Source organism: Canis lupus, chromosome 22, assembly GCF_003254725.2.
Source record: "Canis lupus dingo isolate Sandy chromosome 22, ASM325472v2, whole genome shotgun sequence".
NCBI classification, from domain to species: domain Eukaryota; kingdom Metazoa; phylum Chordata; class Mammalia; order Carnivora; family Canidae; genus Canis; species Canis lupus.
The window spans coordinates 46448017-46461436 of NC_064264.1; positions in this window are offsets into that span (position 1 = coordinate 46448017).

Sequence of the window (13420 nt, forward strand, 5' to 3'; positions counted from 1 at the left end):
TAGAATGAAGTGTTGATAATTATTTTAGCTAGGTATTATAATGGGGGTCCTGACAGTAGTGAATCCAACCATTTAGGATTTCTAGAAGTTTGAAGGACTAGAGATTTAGGATTGTGACAAAGGGGATCATCGAAGGGGAGGGAAGATCTAATGAGAAGTGAAGCTTCACAAGACTATTTTTCTTGGGGGATCCCTGGGTGGCGTAGTGGTTTGGCGCCTGCCTTTGGCCCAGGGCGCGATCCTGGGGATCCAGCGATCGAATCCCATGTCCGGCTTCTGGTGCATGGAGCCTGCTTCTCCCTCTGCCTGTGTCTCTGCCTCTCCTTCTCTCTCTGTGTGACTACCATAAATAAATAAAAATTTTAAAAAAGATTATTTTTCTTGGAGGCAAATATATGAGTCCAGAAAAAAATTTCTTCAAGAATGACCCATAGATAGGAACAATGCTTTGGTGTTCTTGCACATCACAAATGACTGATCTGTGGCCTATATTCTTTTTTTTTTTAACTATTTATTTATTTATTTATTTATTTATTTATTTATTTATTTATTTATGATAGTCACAGAGAGAGAGAGAGAGGCAGAGACACAGGCAGAGGGAGAAGCAGGCTCCATGCACCGGGAGCCTGATGTGGGATTCGATCACGGGTCTCCAGTATCGCGCCCTGGGCCAAAGACAGGCGCCAAACCACTGCGCCACCCAGGGATCCCTGTGGCCTTTATTCTTAAAGAAATATTGCTCAGTTGCCATATAGCATTGAATGCTTAGCAATGATGACCCAGCCCAATTTCCTCGTATAAATGATTTGAATTTTCTTTTTGGCCGTCAGTAGTATTACTTCTTTTGCTTAGAATTTGGCACTTTTACTTGGATATGTCTCAAGAGTGACAGTTCTGACTGAGGCTATTTTTCCTGACACAAAGTGTCTTCTTTTAAGGTACAGATTCATGACAATGCCTAGGTGGCTCTGCCACCCATGTTAAGCACCTGCCTTCAGCTCAGGTCATGATCCTAGGGTCATGATCCTGGGGTCCTGGGATTGAGCCCTGACTTGGCCTCCCTGCTCAGTAGGGAGTCGGCTTCTCCCTCTGCCTCCTCACTCAAATAAATAAATAAATAAATAAATAAATAAATAAATAAATAAATACAAGCTTAAAAAAAGGTACAGACAGATTCAAGCCCTCTTTTAATCTTAGAGAATTGTCTTATGTATTGATGTATCGATTGATACATATGTTTTCTTTCTGTATTTCCATTTCTCTGTTGGGAACTCAGAACTGTGTGTATAATTGGATATTGGTTGCCTGTCCTTCACATCCATTTTTTTCTGCCAATCTTTATTTTAATAAACATTTTTATTGAGTTATAACATACCTATGAAAACTGCACAAATCATAAAGGCATGCTCATTGAATTATCACAAAACAAACACACCCATGTAGCCACAACTCACATTCCAATTTTTTTTAAGATTTTAAAAATTTATTTATTAATTAGAAACACAGAGAGAAAGAGAGCACAGCAGACACAGGCAGAGGGAGAAGCAGGCTCCACGCAGGGAGCCTGACGTGGGACTCCATCCTGGGCCTCCAGGATCACACCCCAGGCTGAAGGCGGCGCTAAACCGCTGAGCCACCAGGGCTGCCCTCACATTCCAATTTTTAAAAACATTTTGTTAATTTCATTTTGCTTTCTTTTCTGATTCCTATACCTTATTTGTCTTTCTAGGTTTTCAGCATGATTCTCCTTTCCAGTTTGCCCTTCATTGCTGTAATGGCTTTTTTTTTCTTCCACATTTTTCCTGAGTTCTGTCAGCTTTCAACTCTCATTTTTATTTCCCCATTTCCTTCCTAGGCCCTTTTTTTTTTTTTTTAAGATTTTATTTATTTATTCATGAGAGACACACAGAGAGAAGGGCAGAGACACAGGCAGAGAGAGAAGCAGGCTCCATGCATTGAGCCCGATGTGGGACTCGATTCCGGGTCTCCAGGATCATGCCCTGGACTGAAGGCATTGCTATACTGCTGAGCCACCCGGGCTGCCCCTTCCTAGGCTCTTTATCTCTACTATGTTCTTTTGGTGTATTGCATATTTACAGGAAAGTGCTAGATACTAAGCATACACTATAATCACACAATATATGCAATATCTCAACATGTAATGATGAGGGACGCCTGGATAGCTCAGCAGTTAAGCGCCTGCCTTCAGCCCGGGGTGTGATCCTGGAGTCCTGGGATGGAGTCCCACATCAGGCTCCCTGTATGGGGCATGCTTCTCCCTCTGCCTGTATCTCTGCCTCTCGCTGTGTGTGTCTCTCATGAATAAATAAATAAAATCTTAAAAATAAATAAATATGTAATGATCTATGGTCCATTACCAGATCAAAATACATAACATTTCCAATATATAGGATCCCATATACTCTTCACAGATAATACCCCTTACCCGGAGATAATTTCATTCAGACCTCTATCACTATAAATTAGTGTTGTTCTTCTTGAACTTCTTCATGTAAATGGAATTATCCAGGAAAAATAGTCTTTTGTATTATTATTTTTAATTGTGGTAAAATATATATAATGAGAATTTATTATTTTAATCATTTTAAGTGTACAGTTCTGTATTATTAAGTATATTCACATTTGTTGTTACCGTACATAGTCCTTTGTGTTTGCATTTTATTTTATTTTAATTTTTTAATTTTTTTATTTTTATTTATTTATGATAGTCACAGAGAGAGAGAGAGAGGTAGAGACATAGGCAGAGGGAGAAGCAGGCTCCATGCACCGGGAGCCCGACGTGGGATTCGATCCCGGGTCTCCAGGATTGCGCCCTGGGACAAAGGCAGGCGCCAAACCACTGCGCCACCCAGGGATCCCCATGTTTGCATTTTAAAAATCATTATATGAATTAGTTTATCATAGCTTTTTTTTTAAAATCCATTCTCCTGTTGAGACATTTTAAGTTTGTGGCTATTATGAATAAAGCTGCTACATACATTATTGTATGAGGCTTTTTGTGGACATATGTTTTCATCTCTCTGATACCATACCTGGGAGTAGAATTGCTAGATCATGGAGCAGACATAGATTTAACTTTTTAACATATTACCAAGCAGTTTTCCAAAGTAGTTGTTCCGTTTCACGCTGACCAACAACGCATGAGAGTTACAGCTACTCCAAGTGCCTGCAACCCTTGAGACTGTCCATTGTTTTTCATTTTAATGGAATGTGCAGCATAGTAGTGGTATCTCTTTCAGGTTTTAATTTGCATTTCTTTGATGACAAATCATGTTACACACTGTTTCATATGCTTATTGGCCACTTGATTCTGTCCTTTTTGATTACATATCTTTGAATGAGGTGAAGGTTTCCTAAAATTTTTCTTGTAGGACATTTGTATAAAGGAATAGACAGGGTTGTGTTTCATACTGATTATCATGTTTCTTATAGTCCAAGGATTTGTATGAAGTAGTCTAGGTTTTACTTCTCCCGGGCAAAGGGAGACACGTAATGATAAGACTGTTCATCTTCTCTACCTCAGACATGGTGATAAATTGCTTCCAGGAAATGATAGTTAATAAATACGTGAATTGTGTTTCGGGCCCATCCGTATCTTTTGCCTCTTGGAACCAAAGTGTGTCCTAAGTATCTGTCACCAGTGAATGCTTCTCCTTCTTGTTGCAAACAAGGTATTTGGATTCTGCGATGTAGGAAATACCTCTGACCTTGAAGAAGTATCGTGATGCATTTTTTTTTTTTTTTTAGATGTGTGATGTGCATTAGCAGGCATCTTCTCTTTCCTCTGCTGTTTGGCATCTCTCCCACTTACTTTGGGAATTGGAGATTCAACATTCCCCTACATTTTGCTAAGGTTGTAATTAGCTTTTCTTTCTTTCTTTTTTTTTTAAAGACCTCCTGTCTGGGCCTTTATTTTGAGGAGGAGGACATATTTGGTTTTTGTTTGTTTGTTTGTTTGTTTATGATAGTCACATAGAGAGAGAGAGGCAGAGACACAGGCAGAGGGAGAAGCAGGCTCCATGCACCGGGAGCCCGACGTGGGATTCGATCCCGGGTCTCCAGGATCGCGCCCCGGGCCAAAGGCAGGCGCTAACCGCTGCGCCACCCAGGGATCCCTGTAATTAGCTTTTCTGTTTCTTATTTGGTGGTGGTGGCTTTGGGCAATTTCCAAGAGGGAAAGGAGACTACTGGACACTACCATCTTCAACATAGAAGTTTTGATAAATACCAATTACCAAGTTAAAGCAGTTTGCTTTCATATTTTGCTGAGATTATATTTTCTTTTAAACATGAATGAGAGCTGTATTTTATTTAGGGGTTGAATATGTCAGAATGATTTTTCATCCACCTGTTAATTTGATGTATTTCATTGAAAAATTTTTTTAAATTTATTTTATTTATTTTATTTTTAAAGATTTTATTTATTTATTTATTCATGAGACAGAGAGAGAGAGAGAGAGAGAGAGAGAGGCAGAGACACAGGCAGAGGGAGAAGCAGATTTCATGCAGGGAGCCTGATGTGGGACTCGATCCCGAGACTCCAAGACCATGCCCTGGACCGAAGGCAGGCACTAAACCACTGAGCCATCCAGGGATCCCCTGAAATATTTTTTTAAAAGATTTTATTCATTTATTCATGAGAGACAGAAAGGGATTGAGAGTCAGAGACACAGGCAGAGGGAGAAGCAGGCTCTATGCAGGAGCCTGATGTGGGACTTGTTCCCGAGACTCCAGGATCAGCCCTGGGCCAAAGGAAGGCGCTAAACCACTGAGCCACCCAGGGATCTCCCTCACTGAAAGATGTTCTGATGTTGATCTATCCTTGTAGCCCTGGGTCCCATCTTCTTGGTTACCTTTCATTTTTAGCTGAATGAATTTGATTTGGAAATAATTCCATTTAAAACTGCTTTATCTATCCTCATAATTTATTTGATGATCTTTTTCTTTGCGATTTTTAGCATCAAGCTTCTTAAAATGAGTCAGAGATTTTCCTCTTTTTTTTTTTTTTTTTTTTTAGATTTTCCTCTTTTAAAAAATACTCTGAAGTACTTTGTATAAAGCAGGGATTACAAATCTGTGGGGGCCAGGTGGCTTTTTTTTTTTTAAAGAAGAGACACATAATTACTAATTTGCTTTCTTTAATAGCTAATAATAGCCTACTCAAGCATTCTATTTTTCTTTTCATCCCTACTTTTTAAAAAAGATTTATTTATTTATGAGAGATAGAGAGGCAGAGACATAGGTAGAGGGAGATCATCCCTACTTTTAAATTTAATTGGTATAAAGACAGTGTTTTATAAATGAAAACACCTGCACCATATTTGTAGTTGTGTGCTTTTATTTTTTAATTTAATTAATTTTTTTAGAGAGTGAGCAGGGGTGGGGCAAAGGGAGAGGGAGAGAGAGACTCTCAAGCAGACTCTATGCCAGCAGGGAGCCTACCAAGAGACTCTATTTTAGGACCCTGAGATCATGACCTAAGCCAAAATCAAAAGTCGTCCACTCAGCTGATTGAGCCACCAAGGTACCCCAGTTGTGTGCTTCTTTTAAATTCTAGTATGTCTTTTCTCAATTTTTTAAAGTTTGCTCTATTTTTGTCTGTTTTGTAACTTCTATCAATAGTAAACTTTTTGTTCTAGATCCCTCATTTTTCTTTGCCACTCCCAATACAGTAATTTCTGCTCAGTTTTTCATTATTTCTTTCCTTCTGTTTCTTTATTACTGCATTATAGTGTTTCTAGCATCCTGAGCTGAATGCATCATTTACTTAACTTGCTTTAGCAGTATTACACAAATTATGATAATGTAGCACTTTTAAAAAGATTTTATTTATTTATTCATGAGAGACACAGAGAGAGAAGCAGAGACACAGGCAGAGAGAGAAGTGGGAGTCAATCCCAGGATCCCGGGATCACGACCTGAGCCCAAAGCAGACACTCAACCACTGAGCCACCCATGTGTCCTGATAACGTAGCATTTTCTTTTTCTTTTTCTTTTTTTTTTATATTTTCTTTTTTCTAATTTTTATTTATTTATGATAGCCACAGAGAGAGAGAGAGGCAGAGACACAGGCAGAGGGAGAAGCAGGCTCCATGCACCGGGAGCCCGACGTGGGATTCGATCCAGGGTCTCCAGGATCGCGCCCTGGGCCAAAGGCAGGCGCCAAACCGCTGCGCCACCCAGGGATCCCAACGTAGCATTTTCATTATTGTCTTGTTTGGGGTAATTTGGAACTTTCGTGATGATTTTGTCTTTACCATAATTAATTTAGAGACACATTTTGTTGTTTCTAAGCACATGACTTGGAAAAATCTGTTTATTGTGGACTTTCAACTTAATTGCACTAAGTCGGAGAACATGAAATATATGATAACAGTTCTTAGGAATTTGTAAAACTTTGTGAACTAGGATTTGGTAGATTATTAAAAATATTCCATGAGTACTTGAAAAACAATGTCCTATTTGTTAGGCAGAGTATCATCTCTCTCTCTCTCTCTTCGTATAGAGCTATTAGATAAAGTATTAAAGTTTATAAATTTTTGCTCGCATTTACTAAGATTTTATAGGAGTTTCTTTTTCTTTTCTTTTAAAGATTTATTTCTTTATTCATGAGAGACACAGAGAGAGAGAGGGGCAGAGACACAGCCAGGTGGAGAAGCAGGCTCCTTGTGGGGAGCCTGATGTGAGACTCGATCCCGGGTCTTCAGGATCACACCCTGGGCTGAAGGCAGATGCCAAACCACAGGGTCACCGGGGTTGCCCTTTCTAGGAGTTTCCAATCCTTACTAAGATTTTTGTGTGTGGTTGGTCTAAGAGTTTTGATGGTGATATATTTTTAAAATGTCTTCTATTAATTCTCTCACTTTGTGTTCTAGAGGTTATTCTATCTAATAGGTTCTCTTTGTGTGTGTGTGTATGTGTGTGTACTAGGCTTCTTTCTTCTTCTTCCAAATTTTAGGGGCTAAATTATTGTGATGGATTAAATAATCCCCTCACCCCAAAATTCAAGTCTGCTCAGAGCCTCAGAATGTGACTTTACTTGGAAATAGGGTCTTCACAGATATAATTGGTTAAGAAGAAGAGAGGACACATAGAAGAATGCTACACAAAGATAGAAGCAGAGATTAGATGTACTACAGGCTAAGGAATGCCAAGGATTGCTAGGGGCCACCAAAAAGGAGGGAAAATCAAGGAAGGATTCTTTTCTAGAGAGTATGACCTTCAGTGAGAGTATGGCCCTGTCAACTCTTTGATTTTGGATTTCTGGTTTCCAGAACTATAAGAAAATAAATTTCCTTTGTTTTTAAACCACACACTTTGACTTCCTTTCTTGTATTTATGGATGATCTTGTATTTTTTTCATTTATTTATTAAGATTTTATTTGTTTATTTGACAGAAAGAGAGAGAGCATGCAAGTAGGCAGAGCAACAGGCATAGGGAGAGGGAGAAACAGGCCCTTTGCTGAGCAGAGAGCCCAATGTAGGGTTCGATTCCAGTATCGAACTGGTCATGGAATCATGACCTGAGCCCAAGGCAGATGCTTAACCAACTGAGGCACCCAGGTGCTCCTATTTTTTACAGTTATGCCTACAAGGTATCCTTAGTCTATAATTTCCTCTTAAGTGAGTTCGGGTTCAGTTGTTGATTTGTTGCCTGTCTTAGCATTACATTTATTGATATATTTTGAACTTTTATTTTGCAGTTCCGTTTTGGGTGGAAAGGTAAGTTTTTGTTTGTCTGCTTGTTTTTCTACTTTTCTTTTTTTCTATGCTCTCTCCTGTCTTATAACATCAGTTCCAGGCTGATATTCCAGAGCCAGTTAGAACAGTCTGATTCCTCTTTCCTGGGTTTCTACAATTCTTTGTAAACAAGCAGTCATAACAGAGCTGCTGCTGTTGGTGGTGTTAAGAGCCAGGGAGAACCAGGAGTCTGTCTCTGGATTACTTTTGGTCCCTTCTTAGATCTAAAACATAGGCTAGTATAACCATGTTTTTTTCTGACATGTGACTTTGTGGGTTCCCTCCCCCTATTTTTAGTCCATAGAAATGTTTATCTTGGCTTAGGCTCTAGCTCCTTTTGTTTGCTTATTTTCTCATTTTGGTTTCCATATCATTGCTATGAATTTGGAACAGAGGTTCAACAAGAGAACCTTTTGTGTCTTCTTGCCAGTTGGCCTTTCCAGAGCCTAGATAGCTATCAAAAATATTTTGGGCTACACTTTTGTATTGCAATTAAGTAGAAATTAACTGAATGAACAATAATCTGATTACTCACCTGGTCCTACTCTGATCTATCCTTCCTATTACTACATTCCCCCCAATCACACATGCCAAATTTGCTTGCTTCTCTCCATCTTTATCTCTGTTGTTACCACCATACTTCAGGCTACCATCACCTTTCATCTGGATTACTTCTAGAGCCTCCTAACTGGGCATACTGCTTATCCCTCTATAATACGTCACTTATACAGCAGCCAAAGTGATTACTTAAACCTAAATCCAATCATGTCAGCCCTTTGTTAAAACCCTCTAGTGATTTCGTTGTTTAGTAAGATGAAAAGTCCTTGGAGTGGCCCCGAAGACAGACTTGGCTCCTGTCTACCACTTGACATCATGTCATACTACTGCCTTCCAAGGTTATCATATTTCTTTTCTTTTTTCTTTTTTAAGATTTTATTTATTTATTCATGAGAGACAGAGAGAGGCAGAGACATAGGCAGAGGGAGATCCTAGGTGGCACTTGATCCTAGGATCCCAGGATCACGACCTGAGCCAAAGGCAGATGCTAACCACTGAGCCATCCAGGTGCCCCAAGGTTATCATATTTCAACATATTATTATTTTTAAAGATTTTATTTATTTGAGGGAGAGAGAGAGAGAGAGCACACAAGTAGGGGGGGGGAGGAGAAGCAGGCTCCCCACTGAGCAGGGAGCCTGATATGGGGCAAGATCCCAGGTGAGCTGAAGGCAGATGCTTAACTGACTGAATCACCCAGGAGCTCCTCCATTCTTTTTTTTTTTTTTTAAGATTTTATTTATTTATTCATGAGAGACACAGAGAGGCAGAGACACAGCAGAGGGAGGAGAAGGAGAGGGAGCCTGCTGGCTCCATGAAAAGAGCCTGATGTGGGACTTGATTCTAGGAATCTGGGATCATGCCCTGAGCCAAAGGTGGACACTCAACCACTGAGCCACCCAGGTGTCCCACTTTTTTTTTTTTTAAAGAACTCTATTGAGTTATAATTGATATACTTCATTCATTTATTATTTTTTAAGATTTTATTTATTTATTCATGAGAGACACAGAGACACAGGCAGAGGGAGAAGCAGGCTCCACTCAGGGAGCCCGATGTGGGACTCGATCCCGGGTCCCCAGGATCACACCCCAGGCCGTCGGCAACACTAAACCACTGTGCCACCGGGGCTGCCCTACTTCACCTATTTATTTATTTATTGGTTTAAATTTTTTTTTATTATTTATTTATGATAGTCACACAGAGAGAGAGAGAGAGAGAGAGAGAGGCAGAGACATAGGCAGAGGGAGAAGCAGGCTCCATGCACCGGGAGCCCGAACGTGGGATTCGATCCCAGGTCTCCAGGATCGCGCCCTGGGCCAAAGGCAGGCGCCAAACCTCTGTGCCACCCAGGGATCCCATACTTCATCCATTTAAAGTGCACAGAGTTATAATTGATATACTTTACCCATTTAAAGTGCACAATTAAAAAGTTTTTAGCATATTCATTTATATTTATATATCATATATATTACTACCTAACGTTAGAATATTTTCATCACTCACAAAAGAAAACCTATTCACATTAGTAGTCACTCCCTAGTCTTCCTTACCTCTAGCTCCAGGATACCACTAATCTTCTTGTCTGCATGGATTTACCTATCCCAGTCATTTCACATAAATGGAAGAATACAATTTGTGGCCTTTTGTTACCAGCTTCTTTCATTTAGAATAATCTTCAAAGTTCACTCATGTTGTAGCATGGATTAGCACTTTATTCCCTTTTTATAGTCAAATAATATTTTATTGTATGGATCTAACACAGTTTACCCATTCTTGATAGACACCTGAACTGTTTCTAATTTTGACTATTATGAACACATAATAGCTTGGAATATCTGTGTAGCAAGATTTCGTGTGAATGTGTTTACAAGTCTCTTAACTGGAGAGGAATTGCTGGGTCATATGGTAACTCTATTAACATTTTGATGTTTATTTTCAAAGTAACTGCCATTTTAGATTCCCAATAGCAACATGTGAGAGTTCCTATTTCTCCATATCTTCAACTCTTGCTGTTGCTCATCTTGGTTATAGCCATCCAAGTGGGTACGAAGCGGCATCTCAGTGTGGTTTTGAATTGTGTATCTGTAATGGCTAATGATATGGAGTATCTTTCCATGTACTTATTGGTAATTTATATATATTCTTCAGAAAAAATGCCTATTTAGATTCTTTGCTCATTTTTAAATTGTATTGTCTTTTTACTCTTGGGTTGTAAAAGGTATGTATGTATGTGTATATATGTATATATACATATATATTTCTTCTGGACATAGGTCCTTTAGCAAATATATGATTTGCATTTTTTTCTCCCATTCTGTGGTTTGTCTTTTCATTTTCTTGATGGTGTCCCTTGGAACACAAATTCAAAATTTTTGTAAAATCCACTTTAATTTTTCCTCTGTGCTTATGCTTTTGGTGTTGTATCTAAGAAGGTTTTATATAACCCAAGAATATGAAGATTTACTACTCTTTTCTTCTATGAATTTTTTAGTTTTGGATTTTACAATTTGGTCTATGATGTGTGTGGTCTAAGGAAAGGGTACAACTTCATTCTTTTACACATGACTATCTAGTTGTCTCAGCTTCATTTGTTGAAGTGACTACCTTTGCCCCTATTGAATTGTCTTGTCATCCTTGTTGAAATCAATTAACCGTAATATGAGGTTCATCATATCATGTAGAAATGTTATTTCTTTTATTATCCATTTTGACATTATCTGTCCTTTTTTTAAAGATTTTATTTATTTATTCATGATAGACATAGAGAGAGAGAGAGAGAGAGAGAGAGAGAGAGAGAGAGAGAAAGCAGAGACACAGGCAGAGGAAGAAGCAGGTTCCATGGCCTGACGCGGAACTTGATCCCAAGACTCCAAGATCCTGCCCTGGGCCAAAGGCCAGCGCTAAACCCTAAACTGCTGAGCCACCCAGGGATCCCTATCTGTCCTTTAATTGTTGTGTTTTTAACATTTACATTTAATGCAATTGTTTTTCTTTCTTTCTTTTTTTTTTTTTTAAGATTTTATTTACTTAGTCATGAGACACACAGAGACAGGCAGAGACATAGGCAGAAGGAGAAGCAGACTCCCTACAGGGAGCCCAATGTAGGACTCAACTTGAACTCCAGGATGACACCCTGAGGCCCTAGCAGAAGGCAGACAGTCAACTACTGAGCCACCCAGGCGACCCATAATGAAACTGTTTCTATGCTCAGATTTAGAAGTAATGATATAACTTAGATATGAGATCTGGATATCTAGATATTTAGATATATAAATCTATACTTTAGATATAAGATCTGGAAAATAATAATAAAGCCCTTACGATCTGTTACTGTAAGAATTCCACAAGAATCCTTTTTAAAGACATTGACTATTAGAATTTCACTTAATTTAGGAAGTTTGTTCTGAAGAGTTTGCCCATTGCATATAAAACATAATATTGTATTATCATTAATATATATTAAAATCAGAAGACATAGGCTTGTCTCTTTAAATTTTTAAAATGAGATATAATTGACATATAACTTTGGATTAGTTGTAGGTGTACAATGAGTTATGTACATATTGCAAAATGATTCTAAGTTCAGTTAATATCCATCACCATACAGCTACAATTTTCTTGAGAAGTTTTGAGATTTGCTGTCCTAGCAACTTTCAAATGTACAATACAGTATTGGTTTTTTTTTTAATACTTTATTTATTCATGACACACACACACACACACACACACACACACACACAGAGGTAGACACACAGGCAGAGGGAGAAGCAGGCTCCATGCAGGGAGCCTGACGTGGGACTTGATTCTGGGTTTCCAGGGTCGCGCCCTGGGCTGAAGGCGGTGCTAAACTGCTAAGCCACCGGGTCTGCCCACAATACAGTATTGTTAACTATACTCTCCATGTTGTACATTATATCCACAGGACGTATAACTGAATGATTGTTTGAACCTATTGACCACCTTCACCCACTCTCCACTTTGGCAACCACCAATTGTTCTCCGTATCCACGAGTTTTTTTAGATTCCACCTATAAGTGCAGTCATTTAGTATTTATCTTTCTCTGACTTCTTTCACTGAGCATAACGCTTGCAAGGTCCATCCATGTTGTTGCAATGGTTTTTTTATGGCTAAATAATTGTCCTAGGTGTGTCCGTGAGAGCTCGCTCCACATTTTTGTAAATCTAATTATCTGTTAATGGACTCATTTAGATTGTTTCCACCACGTCTTGCCTATTATAAGTAAGGTGCAATCAACATGGGGGTGGACGTAGAACAATTCAAAAACATCAATATTATCAATTTATTCCAACCGCCCGAAGATTCCTCTGGTTATCACAAATATAACAGAAATGTTTCCTTTCATACTCATTTTTAAAAAAGCTTTTATTTATTTATTCATGAGAGACACACACAGAGAGAGGCAGAGACACAGGCAGAGGGAGGAGCAGGCTCCACGCAGGGAGCCCGACGTGGGCCTCGATCCCGGGTCTGCAGGATCACGCCCTGGGCTGAAGGCGGCGCTACACCGGTGGGCCACCCGGGCTGCCCCATACTCCTTTTTCTACTTCTTCGTAAACTAGTAAGTTTGCACTTGACAATGAACGCGTTAAAGCATTACTGCCTTACTCCGCCTCCAACCTCACGGGTGGGTGCCGTGCACTCCGGATGGCGCCGGGCACGCCAGAGGAACCGGCCTGGAACAAACCTAACGCCAGAGTGAGTGAGTAACCTAAATCGTAACCCGTGCAAGTGCCTCATCAGTCTTGCTGCTCCACATGTGATGGATGAGCTGCGATGCGCACAACGTGCAAGATCCATTATTCCAACAGGTTCCCCGCGTGCAGCCGCCGTGGGCCACTCTCCGCAGAGCGCCGCGCTCCCTCGGCTGCTGTGGCTCCCCGGTTTCTGTCTCTCAGAATCGTCCAGACTGGCTCCCTGGCCGGGGCCGGGGCCGGGGCCGGCGTTCCCAGGCTTCCGAGCCATTGTCCTCGGCCTCGGGTCACTAAGGTGCGTCTGTCTCCTCGGCGAGCTCCGGCGTCCGGCGGGGTCTCGCGCAGCCGCGTCCGTGTAGGCCGGACTCGGACTCGCTGCGAGACGCTCT